Source organism: Theropithecus gelada, chromosome 1 (assembly GCF_003255815.1).
Source record: "Theropithecus gelada isolate Dixy chromosome 1, Tgel_1.0, whole genome shotgun sequence".
In the NCBI taxonomy this organism is placed as follows: domain Eukaryota; kingdom Metazoa; phylum Chordata; class Mammalia; order Primates; family Cercopithecidae; genus Theropithecus; species Theropithecus gelada.
The window spans coordinates 93,563,944-93,577,084 of NC_037668.1; positions in this window are offsets into that span (position 1 = coordinate 93,563,944).

Sequence of the window (13,141 nt, forward strand, 5' to 3'; positions counted from 1 at the left end):
TCAGTATTTTTTTCTCTTGTCTACTCTGGCTGTTTATTTTCTAATAGCCTGTCTTCAAACTCACCAATTCTGTCTTCTGCTTGATCAGTTCTGATATTAAAAGACTCTTATGCATTCTTCAGTATGCCAATTGCATTTTTCAGCTTCAGAATTTCTGCTTAATTCTTTTTAGTTATTTCAATCTCTTTGTTAAATTTACCTGATAAAATTCTGAATTCCTTCTCTGTATTATCTTGAATTTCTTTGAGTTTCTCAACTCAGCTATTTTGAATTCTCTGTCTCAAAGGTCACATATCTCTGTCTCTCCAGGTTTGGTCCTTGGTGCCTTATTTAGTTCATTTGGTGAGGTAATGTTTTCCTGGATGGTGTTGATGTTTATAGATGTTCTTTGGTGTCTAGGCATTGAAAAATTAGGTATTTATTATAGTCTTCTCAGTCTGGGCTTGTTTTAGCTGTCCTTATTGGGCAGGCATTCCAGATAGTTGAAAGAATTTGCATGTTGTGATCTAAGCTGTATCTACTCTAGGGGCCATCCCAAGCCCAGTAATGCTGGGGTTCTTGCAGACTTATAGAGGTACCACCTTGATGGTCTAGGGCAAAAATCCAGAAGAATTCTCTAGATTACCAGGCAGAGACTCTTGTTCTCCTCCAGTACTCTCTCCTGAGTGAATGGAATCTCCTTCTCTGTTCTGAGCCACTTGGAGCTGTGGGTGGTGTGACACAAGCACCCCTGTGACCATGATGACTAGGACTGTACTAGGTCACACCTGAAGCCAGCACAGCACTGGGTCTCACCTGAGGCCTGCTGTAACTTCCTGGCTACAGTCTATAATTAATTGGTAAACGCCATGGGGCTCTAAAGTCAGCAGGTGGCAAAGCCAGCAAGGCTTGTGTCCTTACCTTCAGGCTGGTGAATTCTGCCTGGCCCTGGGCAGGACCAGAAGTGCTATCTGGAAGCCAGCAACTAGGGTCAAAAACCTTAGAAGTCTGCCTTGTGTTTTCTTATACTGCAGCTAAGCTGGAACTCAAATCACAAGACACAGTCCTTCCTACTCTTCCCTACCCTTTCCAAAGACGGAGGAGCCTCACCCCATGGTCACCACCATGACTAGCCCACAGGGAGTACTGCCAGACTACTAATGTTGTTCCCTTAAGGCCCAAGGGCTCTTTAGTCAGCTTGTGGTGAATGCTACCTGGCCTTGGACTCGCCCTTCAGGGCAATGGGCTCCCTTCTGACTCAGGGCAGATCCAGAAATACCATCCAAGAGTCAAGTCCTGGAATCTGGGACCCCAAGAGCCTGCTTGATGTTCTACACCCCTGTGGCAGTGTTGGTACCTAAGGTGCAAGATAAAGGATATTTGAATAAACAGTAAAAGCAGTATCTGTTACTTTTTCTTCCGCTTTTCTCAAGTGGAAGGAGTTTTGCCCCATAGCCACTACAGCTGGTAATATGCTGAGTATCACCTGAAGCCAGCAAGTCTTATAGGCTTACCCATGGCCTTTAACATAATACCTGGGTATCACTGCTGGTTATTCAGGGCTCAAGGGCTCTTCAGTTAGCAGGGGATGAATACTGCCAGAACTGGGTTCTTCCCTTCAAGGCAGCAGGTTTTCTTCTGGCCCAGGGTATATCTAGGGATGTCATCCAGGAGCTAGAATCTCAAATGGGAGCCTCATGACCCTGACCTATGCCCTATCCTGCTGTGGTTGAGCTGGTATCTAAGATGCAAGAAAAAGTCCTCACTCTTACCTCTCCTCTCCTCAAGCAGAAGGAAGGGGTCTCTTTTGGAGCTGAGCAGCCTGGGGTTAGGAGAGGGTTGATACTCACACTCCCTTAGCTGCGCCTGGCTGGCGTCTCAGTAGGTTGCATGCCCCATCAGTCCACTGTCTCTGGGCCCAGTTCAGCACTAGGACTTGCCTGGAAGTTCCAGTTCTTGTGGCCTAGACTGCCTTTCAAGTTTATGTGGGGCCCCAAAGCATGTTAGCCTGTGACGGCTAGGCTTATGGGAACTGAAGTTTGCACCACTGGGATAGGTGATTCCCCTCTTGCTATGGCTGATTTAATTGCTCTTTCCATGGGTGGGCATCCGCCGACTTTGGTTTTGTTTTGTTTTCTGTTTTAATAGGGCAGCACTGAGTTCAGTGCCTCACAGATGCTGCAATAAATATCCCTCTCCCCAGAATGAAGAAACACTCTCTGCACCAGGCTGCTGCTGCCAGGGGATAGGGCAGGAGCAGTGTTGGTGATTCAGGATGGTTTTTCCCACCTCTTCAGTGACTCTTTCAGCGATATGAAGTTAAAACTAGGTACTAAGAGTGTTCACCTGATTTTTGGTTCTTATGAAGGTGCTTCTTGTGTGTAACTAGGCGTCCTTGTAGGAGGGGGTTGGGGGGTTGTTTGGTGGAGTCTTCTATCCTATCATCTTGCTCATCAAGGCACCATTAGTCAAAAAGAACTGGGTGAACATCCTGACTTTGTTATCTGTATGAATGTATATCTTCTAATCTCAAGATATTAAAATACATACCTTGCAGAACCATGGAGGATGAAGGATCATTTATAAATCAGTGAGCATGAGACAAAATATGCTCTTAACAAATAGCTCCTATTATAAGTAATATATAAAAATATAAAAAAGTACATATTTCCAAAGCGTTGTTAAGTATGGTCACACCCTGAATCCCCCACCTTCTCTAAAGCATTTATCCAATAGTAAGTATCCATTAAGTAAGAGGATTTTTGAAATATGAATTAACAAAGTAAATATTACATGGAATGAGCTCTGCTTATGGCCAAATATAGTGCCAGACAATATTCATATGTCACCTCAACAAACTAGTGCCCTAATTATGCATTAAATAAGGCTCCCCAAACATAATACTTTCACATATTCCTTTATTTGGTTCCCCTGAGTTTTTACATTCTTGTCCAGTACATCGTGGTAAGATTCTGGATGTATTAGGGACATATGCTTAAAGTTTTTTCTTTTTGAAATAAGAGTAAGTCTACTGTGAAAAGGGAAGTGGGAAAGAAGAACCTACATGATGCTTGGAAAGGACACATATAGAAGTTTAGGAGCTGGAAATTGATTCCTTTGCAATAATTATTATCATATACCATTTGGAATGTTCAAGTACTCTCAAGGAGATACACATTCCAGTTTGAAGAATGGCTTTGCCCAGTATTAAATCCTGTAGAGGAGCAAAAAAAAAAAAAAAAAAAAGTAAGTTAGTATTAAAAATATACAAAAGAAATAAAGTGATTTACTCATGTAATAATTAGAACAAGTAACATTTGGCTATGTTTACAAAGTGCATTATTATAATTAAACTTATTGGGTATTTATAACATCACTATGAAGAAGTTTGGAATTAGCATTTTTTTTTTTTAAAAAAAGGAAGTTAGGATTAAGAGAGTTTAAGTGGTTTTCTTAAGGTCCCAAAATGAAGTGGCAGAACCAGGACATAAACTCAGTCTTCTGGTTCTAAAGATGTGTACCAGATAACAGTTATTACCTACATCAGTAAAACCTGGGACCATTGTAAATAAACATTTAAAATCTTTCTTAAATATTGATTTTTGAAAACTTTCTAAAATTAGAATTTTCAAGTGTTTCAGTAAGGGAGTATGTAAAGTGTATAGATTTTTTTCTTACTGCCCATGTTTTCTATGAATCATCAAGCTAAAAATTCTATTGCTATTTAGTTTTTAAATCAGTATTTCTAGAGCATGACAGAATACACATAATGACTTGCAATCAGAGCACCACAACAATTTCAATGGCCATGGCATTTTTTTAAATTTAAGATATTCTGTATTTCATTTTGGGATCTGAAACATTAAGGAAGTAATGTGGTGTTTTTAAACTTAACTGAGTACTAATCCTTTTAGTAAATTAGAAATTAAAGCTGACATACTTCTTTCCAAAATATTCTTCCTTAAGCTACTCTAACTTTACGGTTTTTCTCTCATTGCTAGAATGGGATTATTTACCTACTGCTAATATTGGATTTAAGCTATTGTTTTTGGAGGAGATAATTTTGAGACTAAATTTTGAGTCTAAAAATCTGTGTGGCAAAAAAGGTAGTTTACTAAATACCATTTTATAGAATAATACAATTTTATAAATATAATTTGATAATACTACTCTTAGAAATACCATATTATAAAACAAGTTTTAGGAAATGCTTTCTGGTACTTAATGACTAATAGATTGCATCTTCTGCCCGGGAGAGCCTCCAAGTTTTCTGTCCTACATCCCATGGGAGGCCCCTACAGGGGCATGGAAAACCTGTTGCATCTCATCACTGCTAACTGACAAATTAATTAAAGCTTTTTTCCTGTCCATGAAAGCCAGTGGTCTTGCCATAAAAGGTGAGCTAGAAGATATTCATTTTTCCATCCTATAGCATATACGTTTAAAGAAAGTATGTGATTTAAAGAAAGTAATGTATAAGAAATTACAGTCCATTCCCAAAAGAGGGTCACTAAAATTAGAAAAATCCATCCAAAAATCTAGGCGTACGGAGATCCTCCACTTTAAAAGTCATTTTCTTAACCCAAGAATGTAAGTAGGAGGCTATCCTTTGATAACTATACTGAAATAACAAATTTAAAGAAAATATGCAGATGTTTCAAAGTTTAGAAATGGAAAACCACCACAGGAAATTATTAAATAGAAGCATAACTCTGGCCCAAGGACAAGTGTCATTAACTGGTGTAAGGTGCAATAGGAAAGAAAAGGGATGGTGCAGTGACTTTTTAATAATGCTATTTTTAAAAACAAGTAAATTCCAAGAAGATGATGTCTTTCTTACCTTTTTGTTTTACTGGTGTTTAGAATACTTTTTTTTAGTGAGATGATAATGATAGGAAATGGTGGTAATTGTTTATTTTCCAATTCTCCTCCTCTACAGAAAAAAAAGGCTGGTCTTCTGATGTGGGCCTTCCTCTGCCTCATCCTAACTCTAAATGCATGTTTAACACCATAGCATCCCAAAGCCTGGGAACCATGTGGGATCTGAGGATGGAGAAGACATGCATAAGTGAACAGGGTCCTTCCGATCTTTCAACACACTTATGAAAAAATCCAATTTCTTACCTTGCCCCAGGAGGCCCCATATGGCTTTCCACCTGCCCACACTTTTTAGCCTCATCTCTTTCCACTCTCTCATCTGCTCACTGAGCTCCGGCCGCACTGGCCTCCTTCCTGTCTCTCCAAGAGTCACACATCCTTGCTTTGTCTTGTGGCCTTTGTATCCGCAAATCTGCTTGTTCTCTCCTCCTCATGGCTCTTCGGATGACTGGCTTCTTCTCACCCTTCAGTACCCTGTGTCCTTGGCCATCCCATCTTAAGTGGACCCCTTTCTCCTCCACTCACTTTCTGACATACCAGCTCATTTCCCCTCATTTCACTAAGAACTAATTTTTATTATTTGTTTATTTCTAGCTTATTTGTTGTCTATCTCCTCCTGCTAAAATATAAGCTCCCAAACTGTAGAATGTTTATCTTTTTTGTTCTCTGTTGTGTCCACTTTTCCAAGAACAATGTTTGGCAATTGACAGTTATTGGGTACAAATAATTGAAAAGAAAAAGTGCAGGAAGGGAGAAGAGAAGGGAAGGAAGGAATAAAAGGAGAAAAGGAGGAAGTAAGGAAGTGGGGAGGGAAGGAGACTGTAGCAAGATTTTTTTTTTTGGTGAAAGGAAAGTCAATTGATTTTGGCAATAGCATGAGTTTAAGAATATTTTGATTATATCTTTATTTGATAATTATCTGCAACCTTCTTTGGAATGAAAATTTTGTAAGTACAAAAACTTTGTTGCTTTTCCACCATTGTATTTCCAATGTCTAAAATAGGGCCTGACACAAGGCACTAAATAAATATTTGTTGAAGTAATTGATGAACGATGAGCTCCACTTAGGAAATAATGAGAAATACTATTAAGAAGCAAGAATATTTTGAGTGACAAGAAGTAATCTTTCAAACATTTGAATTTGAAAATGCACGAAAAAGAAAACTATACATAATGCTAAATAAGGCCCAGCAAAAGCTTACACAGCAACGTTTACAATAACCACAAATTGGCCAGGCGTGCTGGCTCACGCCTGCAATCCTAGCACTTTGGGAGGCTGAGGTGGGTAGATCACCCGAGGTCAGGAGCTCGAGACTAGCCTGGCTAACATGGTGAAATCCCATCTCTACTAAAAATACAAAAAATTAGCCGGGCGTGGTGGCGGGCGCCTGTAATCCCAGCTACTTGGGAGGCTAAGGCAAGAGAATCGCTTGTGCCTGGGAGGAGGAGGCTGCAGTGAGCCGAGATTGCATCACTGCACTCCAGCCTGGGCAACAAGAGCGAAACTCTGTCTCAAAAAACAAAACAAAACAAAAAAACAAAGAAACAAAAAACAAGCAAAAAACCCCCCACAAATTATTTCATAAAATTTGCTCAGATTACTTACTTGCTGCACACTGAACTAATAAAGAAAAGAATGCTCATTGGGACCTAGTATGGCCCAGGTAATGTGCTTACCATTTTCACCTGTCACCTGTTTTACCTTACTGGATCTTCATAACAACTAAATCACGTCTGTTTTATAGATGTAATAGGGTGTCTTTGCTAGGCGAACACTCCTATAAAATACAATTGGAAATAGTCCTATCATGTCCAGAACATAGAAGCTCCTTGCACATAGAATTAGCTAGTATCTCTCCCTACTGTGTCCATTTACACCCACTGATCCACACAGGGGCTGAGAAGCCTTCTGGGTGGAGGGCTTACACCTTCAAGTCACTGGATTTCAAATACATATGAATGTGTTTGACAGACTCACGTGACCCTGACAGATGGTAACTTGTAGGGAACAACATGGAGCCTCTGAGAGTGACATTGCTATGGCGAAGGAAGAATCTGGCATGATAAGCTACATCTAACCATATGGCTTGTTTATCAGAGGGGCGTGCTGGGTTCTTCTGGGGATCAGTCTGGTGCTGATAATGGAACCTTCTCTTACTCATCCACTCTGTTGGTATGTTTTTACCCTGTGGAGAAACTGGCTGTATATCAGTCAGGGTTTCAGTTCTAGATCACAGAAACTACTTTAAGCAGAAAGTGATTTAACACAGATGTTTACAAAGGTGTTGGAAGGACTAGGGGACCTGGAATTAGCCTGAGCTTCTGGGAACAGTATTGAACAGTCCCTGAACAATACGGTAGATCCGGCCAGTTAAGGGTGTAATTCTCACACCATCACCACAACGTGGCAGAATCAGTAAGCTGCTGGAAGCAGAATACCCCACCTCACCCACAAGCCGAGGAGCCAGAAGATGCTACCACCACGGATGGCTCCAGCTCCACTTCATCTCAGCCATGATCCATGCTAGCAGAATGAATGCCCCATGCCCTGCCTCTTGACACCACAAAGCCAGGGACCCCTGTCGTCACCAATGTGGAAAATTCTTATGCTTCCATGATCATGATTGCCAGCAAAAATGACAAAAGCAGGACAGCAGCTGCCCTCACATCACTCTTGTCTTCTACATCTTGGGTGGGTGTCTCTTCTTGGAGAAGCTAGGTCACATACAGAACGTGAGCTGTGAAAGGGATCCAAGAAATGTTATTTTTTCATGTTTTGCCCTCCAGAGTGCGGGGAACCAGTGTTCAATATCTGCTATAGCTTACATGTGTGAATTGAAAGTTATATCTCTGGGTGCTGAAGCCCCTTAGAGTACAAGCAATTTTGCTGTGGGATGACTACAATAAACAGAAGGGACTCAGATAATCTTGTGGGAACTTCCTCAGTGAAACACCCAAAGGGCAGTCTCTTCCATATTTTGCAAGAATGACAACAGAGATCCCTGGCATAGGGTGGCAGGGATAGCATTTCAGGTCCACTACAGTCCAGGTATGTAGGTCTCTAACTCCACTAACATCTGAGCAGCAGAAAAAGAAGGAGGACAAAGGTCCCACTGGGGACAGAAACCACAAGGAATTGTCAGTCCTGAAGCTTTGGGCTCTAAATTAAGGTTGATTCATGAATACATGTAAGCTCCCCTAGGGTCGTGTAGAGAACTGGGGACCTGGAATTGTCATTGTAACATCAAAAAGGAGGGGTTAAAGTTCTCAAGATTACCGTATTAATATACCTTCATTTGAATTCATGTGGGTCTTTTGGTTATACTGATGAAGATGACGAAGCTTAGAGCAAGTCATCACTTTGCCTAGACAGGAGTGGATCTATAATTTGACTCTCTCCAAAGTGGATGGTTTTTATATTGGCATTCTTTTGACTGAAAGTGACAGAATATCTTGCCTCATATTGTCTTACACAACAAAGACATTTATTATTCCCCATAATGGGAAGTCTGGAGATGCCATGAGCAGGGCGGCAGGGCTCCAGCTCTCCTCTGACTCCTTTAGCTCTTCCTCACTCTGATACTTCAGGTTGGAGACAAGATGGCTGCCCTGGGTCCAGGCCTCAGGCCAAGCATGATGACGGCATTTTGAAGAAAGGGGTCACATTCGCCTCCGGTTTTCCTAAGATGATGGAAATTATTTTTCTATAAGTCCCCCAACAGACTTTCTCTCATGTCTCATTCACTAGAACCAATCCCTTTCTCTAAGCCTATCCTTGGGAAAAGAAATAAGATGACTGTGGTTGGCTACACTAATTAGGATGCACCACTGCAGCTGGAGTGAGCTTGACTTCCCCTGGAGCATAAGGCTATGTGAAGAAGTGTGGTCACCTAAACAAAATCAGATATGCTAGAAAGGAGGACGATGAGGGTAATGGAGGTTGGGTAGGCAAGGAGTGATGCCAGGTTCGACCACTCCATTAAATACTTAACTATTTTCCTGGGGGAAAAATTACAAGAAAGTTATTTTTGTTAAGGTTGGGTGATACACTGAGGAATGAGGGAACACCCAAATGCCAGGGCAGAAGAGGCAAATTTAGAAAAGAGTGAGAGAGAAGGTGGACTGTTTCAAAAGGTGGAGCACAGAAGGGAATCTGTTGTACCTTGGACACAACAAAGTTGTTTGTACCAAAGGTATGTACCCTGGTAAAGGTTTTTATGAGAAGGTCCTCTGAAGAAGAGGCAGGACACAAAGAATTCCACAGTTAAAGAGATCCAGGAGACCAACTGGAGGAGTGTCCGACAAGAGAGCAGGAGTAAAGTGACAGATGAGAAAAAGAAAGGCAAGAAAAGGATGAGCAGACCTGGTGGCCTGTAGTTAGTGCAAGGTGCTGTTGCTGGGACACCTGTTCAGGTGCTGCTGGGAATTACAGTCTCTGGCAGCTGGGTTCTGAAGAGAAGAAGTGGCTCTTAAGTAGCCGATATCCTTTGTGTCTCTGGTTATTAAAAATACAATTTAACGATGAGGGAATTCAGCAGAGCAGCAATTCTGAGGCTATCACCTTGCACTTGCCGCCTAGTAAGATAAGTTTACCAAGAAAAAAAAGAGAAAAAGAAAAAAGAAAAAAAAGGAGAAGTTTACCACTTCTCTGTTTTCTCCTGGCTGACTTCGAAGCTGCAGAATCTGAGTGTGGTCTGTAAAAGGGGCAGGGGCTCTAAATTAAAATGAACAGCACTGTAGCTTCTCCCACACCTTGCCCAGAATGTCTTAGTTACTGAACCACAAACCACTCACTGCTGTGGCCCTCTGGAATGCTTTCTAGGAATATCCCTGTACAGATGCTCTTCAAGAACCCTTTCAAACCTCGAATCTTTGTCTCCCCTGATTCCTGTTATGTTGCATATAATGCTTAAGTTTTGTAGTGCCTGACACCATTATGAATGAATGTATGGTGATCTATGAATGGATATTTGAGCTTTACAGCTATTTTATGATTTAGGTGCTATTTTATAAAATGTGGACACCTAGTGTTGGCATTTAAATGAAGCTGACTTATGTAAGCATAATAGTATAAAAAGGAGGGAAAAACTAGCCTTAGACAACAGCCCTCTTTTGGTGCTTACTTATCCAATCAAATTTTGACTCTTTGATTCTCATATATATGTCCCAACAGTCGTGGCCTGGTTGAGGTTGCATTATTTGTAAAGTCTTTTGGCTCTGTATGTGGACTTGACATCTTGGTCCCATTCTTCACTCAAAATATTCTTCCAATTCCAGCTCCCATGGATTGCTATAAAGGAAATTTTCTGCAGCATCCCTGGACATGCTGGTGTTAGCTCCAAATCTCCTCAGAGAAGGATCAGGTAACTAGCATAAATCCAATGAGGAACATCTCTTTTCTCTTCAAGAGCTAAGCACTGAATGCAGCCTTCTGATGTGTTATGCTGATTGTATTTTGAATGTGTTTAGATTAAGACTGAGCCACATGTTCCACTCATGAGCCTCAGCAGAAATCAAGGGATAGGCTGATTTCTCTTTAGAAAATCAAGATTCCTTACCAGGAGAAGAAAGTATAGATACTGGGCATCAAGACTGATAGATGTCTACTATAATCATCCACATGGAAGTTTCAGGAATTTAATGGGTTATCAGCCCAAAAAAGTATTTACGTTTCAACCCTGTGTAGTGATTTTCTAAAAGGTTATGTTGCCTCAGCATCCACTTTAATAGGTTTAATTTTCTCCTACCAGAAGTGAGCTTGGTCATCCTTGACATAATTTTCAGTTCTCTGCCTTTTCCCAGTTCCTTAATGTGGTCAATCCAGATATCTGTCTTGCACGATCCCCTCCTGGTGACCACCTCCCTATAGCACGGCTAGATGCAACCTACTGGACTTATCCCATTGACCCCCACAGCCCACATGGACTGCACACACATGCTGCAGCAACCATCTCTCCCTCAAAACACGACCCCATGGAATTTGTGCTGGCTTGCTCAAAATCCAACAGTTAGAACTCCCCATGGAAAACCTGCATGGGTAACGCCCTGAACCACACCACAGGTCCCTCTTTCTCTCTCTTGCTCCCCACCCACGGGTTGAGTGTCTGTGTGCTGGACAGTTCCCCACGCTCCCTTTGCCCTGTGAGGCATGCTGCCTTCTTCTCTCTGATCTGCAAGTAATAAGCTGCTTCTGTTATTTTATGTGTTTTGTTGATTGGAAGAATTATTTTATGCCTCCTCTGGGTCTCAACTGGCCAACACATTTAAACTTAACATTTTTCCCCATCAGGGCTCTCCTAAAGAGTGGCTATCTGGTAGGAATAATCTGGACATAAATCAGACAAGAGTCACAGGGTGTCATCAGTATAAACAGGTTTTCTGTGAGAGGCACACTGGTCATGGGTCAGATGCTTAGGCATTGGGCTGGTCTGCCACGAGAAAGAAGAATCCTGTGAAAGGCTCATTGTAAGCATTTGTGACCAAATTCCTGGAGCCCCATCAGGCAGGGCTACAGTTTATGGCCACTTTTGCAAAAGAGACCTCAAGACCAAAAATACAACACCTTGAAATTAGATTTTTGAATATCAAAGTAAAATTTCAGATCATGGAGTCTAGATTTTTTAGACAATACATCTTGAGAACCTCATCTTTCTTCTTGGTTATTTTAATTATGTATCCAATAAAGGCAGTAAAAATGACTTAAAATAAAATATTATTTTATGTTGTTTGGAATAGATCATTATTAACTCATTCCTAAATTATAGCATCTAGGAGAGTCTCTGCTGCACCTCATTACAAGATGCAAAAATACAGCAATTTCACACTTGCTTAGTTGGAATAATTCCATAAAATATAAAACACCATCAAAAGTATCAAAAAAGGAGACTAAAGATGTGAAGTTTAACATATAAAACAATCTTCTGAAGAGGAATGTGAAGCTCTTTGCAACATGTGATTAGGTATCAGCATATAACAGTATAAAAGGTAATACTTAACTGCAAAGAAATACTTTACTAATAATGGGGTATTGTTATGCAGAGATTGTATTTCTGATTAGAGAACAAATACCATATGTTCACCCGCTCCATGGGCATTCCAGTTTTGCATACCAGGCACGTACTCTGCTACATGCATGGCAGCACTCAATTTGGAAAGTGCTATGTTGCTTGACAACATCCCCAGTCCTGCTGAATAGGAATTGAAGAGATTGCCAATCCCACATAGTCTTGACAATCATCCCCTTTGCACATGCAGGAGACAACACTAATGGTCCTGTCATCCTTCCCCCCTCAAGTACTCAGGACAGACAATGCAGTAGGGGATAATGAGGTCCATGATCTCAACTATTCCTGGTTCCTGCACCTGTATGTTTGCAGAGGCTCAAGGAGTTCCTCTGAAAGCTGACGATCTGGAGGATAAAAATGATTCACAGATACATGCTTAGTGAATGAAGTAGAACCTTTTTGTTTATCTTGTTTTTTTTGAATCCACACCTGGATATGAATCTGTGTCTCCAAGGCCTATACCACTTACTTTTATTGTTATTTGTGATTTTAGTTCTGTAGTTCTTTGAATACTAACAGCCTTCCTTCCTGGTATAGAGATCTTTCTGCTTTTTTCAAATCTTATGGAGGAGATAAGAGAGAGGACCAGTTGTGGTTGCTTATGCAGACAAGGTTAGGGGTGGGTATAATTAATTAAGATGCTTGGAAAGTTTGTGAGTTGTCAAAGTGATGAAATCTAAAGTACTGATGACACACTTTGGAGAGCATGGAGAAAGAGATCATGGAATTTTTGCATAATGGACATATTTTTCTCCTCTAGTCTATAGGAGTTTACATGTGTAATTCTTGGCACAAAGTAGGTGTTTAATAAATATATATTGCATGATGAATTAATAAAATATAAAAACATAATAAGGGCAGGATAATTTGATTTTCTAATTATGTCTGTGTAAAAATGATGGAGTGATGAGAAAGCACATAATTTCTCTCTAGTCTTTAATTGAATGAGAAAAGAAGTGTTCATTCAATAAAACAAATAAACAAATGCTAGCAAAAAATAATGACCAAGAACCTAACAGGAAAAAGGGAGCAATGATTTACGGTATAAAATTTAAAAATATGTGTGTAGCTCTGGAAAGAAAGGAAACTTCAGCCTTGCTTCGTTAGCTCCTAACCTGGCTCCAACTTCACAAAATTAGTTCTAGGGAAAGAAAATATGTCAACCAAATTCTGATAATTCTTTTTTTACCCTTCATTTGGAAAGAAAAGGACTTAGGAAG